Raw genomic sequence first — 2,793 nt, 5'->3', positions numbered from 1 at the left:
GACGCTGCATGTCGTGCTGCAGGTCCTGATAGACAGGCAGGCGCAGCTCCCCCACCATAGTAGGCTGTCCAGTTCAGCGATGATTGGCGAGATCCCTTCTTCGGACTTGCCTTGGTCTTGGTATGCATTTTTGTTATAGATATTATGGGTATGTCGGGGCCCTGTTCCGGCTATGTTGCAACACTTATGTTCCTTTAGAGGCTCATAGACAGGTGTCGACTCATGTATAGTTTGGTAGGCCTTGTCGGCTGGCTTTTGTTGTATAGTCTCTCATGGTAGTGTGGTAGCTCGTACCTTATATATAGTTTCTTGATTGTCTAGTCATCCCATGTTATGTATGTTCATGCCATCATATTTTATTGTTGGTTGTCCATGACCCATGTCTACCATTTATATTGATCTCGTCAGCCCTAAAAGATAATAAAGAAGATTAGATAAAATGTATGTTGGTACTCGGTAAGTATGGCCGGGTGCTAGTCATGGCCCTCCAGTTTGGGTCGTGACAAACTTGGTATCAGAGCAAGTCTGTCCTAGGGATTGTCTATGAGCCGTGTCAAGTAGAGTCTTGATTATGGATGTGTGGTGCGCCACATTTATAATCAGGAGGCTACATGACATCTAGTGTTGTTACCTTCTTCCTGAATCTAGATCGTGCGTAGAATTGAGTTGTAAGTGTTCATCTTTAATATTCACCTTGTTTTCTTTCAGCGATGCCTTCGACTAGGAAGCAAACAATTAGCAGACGGCTTGATACAGCTGCGGGAGAGGGTACCAGTCAGGTGCCCCAAGCCAGAGCGGGCCAAAGTGAGGCTCAGAGTGAGATGCCGTCTCATACCTCATCTACTCCGTCTCCTCCAGAGGATATTAGGAGGAACCTAGCACCTCCAGTTCCTCCGTCTGGCACTACAGACCAGGATATGCGGAGTGCTTTGCAGTTATTGACTAGCTTGGTAGCTGCTCAGGCTCAGAGGCAGAATACAGGTGCTGCTGATAAACCAGTTAGTACGAGAGTTCGTGATTTTATTAATTTAGACCCTCCTGTGTTTACCGGATCAGATTCGAAGGAGGACCCGCAGACTTTTATTGATCAGGTTCATCGTACACTGCGGGTTATGCATACTAGTGATACAGAGGATACGGGATTTAGCGGTTCTCTGGTATGATAGTTGGGAGAGATCCAGGGGTCCGAACTCTCCTTCAGTTGTGTGGAAGGAATTTTCTGAGGCCTTTCTTCGTCACTACTTGCCAGTTGAGATACGACGAGCTAGAGCTGATAAGTTCTTGAACCTTAGACAAGGTAATATGAGTGTGCGAGAGTATAGTATGCAGTTTGATTCTTTAGCAAGGTATGCTCCCCATATAGTAGCAGAGATGAGTGATAGGGTGCATCTGTTCGTGAACGGGTTGGGACCACATCTGATAAATGAGTGCACGACAGCGTCCTTGGTGGAGGGCATGGATATTTCCCGTATTCAGGCTTATGCCCAGACCCTAGAGGATCGTAAGCGCCAGCAAAGGGCAGATAGGGAGCAGGATAGGGGCCAGCATAAGCGGGCGAGATTTGCAGGGTATTCTGATGACTTCAGAGGCAATGTCAGGCCCCAGTCTTCGAGGAGTTCGGCGCCATCTGTAGCTAGTGCTCCTCCACAATTCCAGAGGCCTCGATATGATCGATTTACCTATTCAGGTCCAGGTCAGAGTTCGCGGGCATCAGGCTCGCAATATCACAGAGATACTAATCAGACGAGACCCCTAACACCACGTTGTGATCAGTGCGGTAAGGCCCACTTTGGACTGTGCCGTCGAGGTTCTGATGCGTGCTATTCTTGCGGACAACCTGGCCATATGATACGGGATTGTCCTAACAGAGGAGTTGGTGGTATGGCTCAGCCGACTGGATCTATGTCTGGTTCTTCCTCATCAATTCAACCTCCAGCACGGGGTTTTCAGCAGTCGACAGGTTGAGGTAGAGGTAGAGGTGCAATGCAGAGTTCGAGTGGTGCTCAAAATCGAACCTATTCTCTAGTAGGTCGACAGGATCTCGAGTCATCTCCAGATGTTGTTACAGGTATATTGTCTGTGTTTTCTTATGATGTATACGCGCTGATTGATCCGGGATCTACATTATCATATGTTACACCCTTTGTGGCTAATAAGTTTGGCATTGAACCTGAATTGATAAGTAAACCCCTTGCGGTATCTACTCCGATAGGAGATTCTGTGATTGCTAGAAGGGTATATAGAGGTTGAACTGTGATGATTTGTAGTCGTCAAACTCCGGAAAATTTATTTGAGTTAGAAATGGTTGATTTTGATGTGATAATGGGAATGGATTGGTTGGCCTCATGCTATGCAAATGTTGACTGTCGTACGAAGATGGTTAGGTTTTAGTTTCCTGGTGAACCCGTCATTGAATGGAAGGGGGACATTGCTACGCCGAAAGGTAGGTTTATTTCCTATCTTAAGGCATGGAAGATGATCTCAAAAGGTTACATTTATCATCTCGTTCGCGTTAGGGATGTGGAGGCGAAGCCGCCTACTCTACAATCAATCCCCGTGGTCAATGAATTTCCAGATGTTTTCCCAGATGATCTCCCAGGCCTTCCTCCTGAGAGGGAGATTGAGTTTAGCATTGATGCGTTGCCTGACACTCAACCGATCTCTATCCCTCCATACAGAATGGCCCCGACAGAGTTGCAAGAGTTGAAGGCGCAGTTGAAGGACTTACTGGATAAGGGCTTCATTAGGCCTAGCACTTCACCTTGGGGTGCGCCAGTCCTGTCGTGCGGAGAA

Source organism: Nicotiana attenuata, unplaced genomic scaffold, assembly GCF_001879085.1.
Source record: "Nicotiana attenuata strain UT unplaced genomic scaffold, NIATTr2, whole genome shotgun sequence".
In the NCBI taxonomy this organism is placed as follows: Eukaryota; Viridiplantae; Streptophyta; class Magnoliopsida; order Solanales; family Solanaceae; genus Nicotiana; species Nicotiana attenuata.
The sequence above is the reverse complement of the archived record's forward strand: the minus strand, read 5'-3'. Positions refer to the sequence as shown.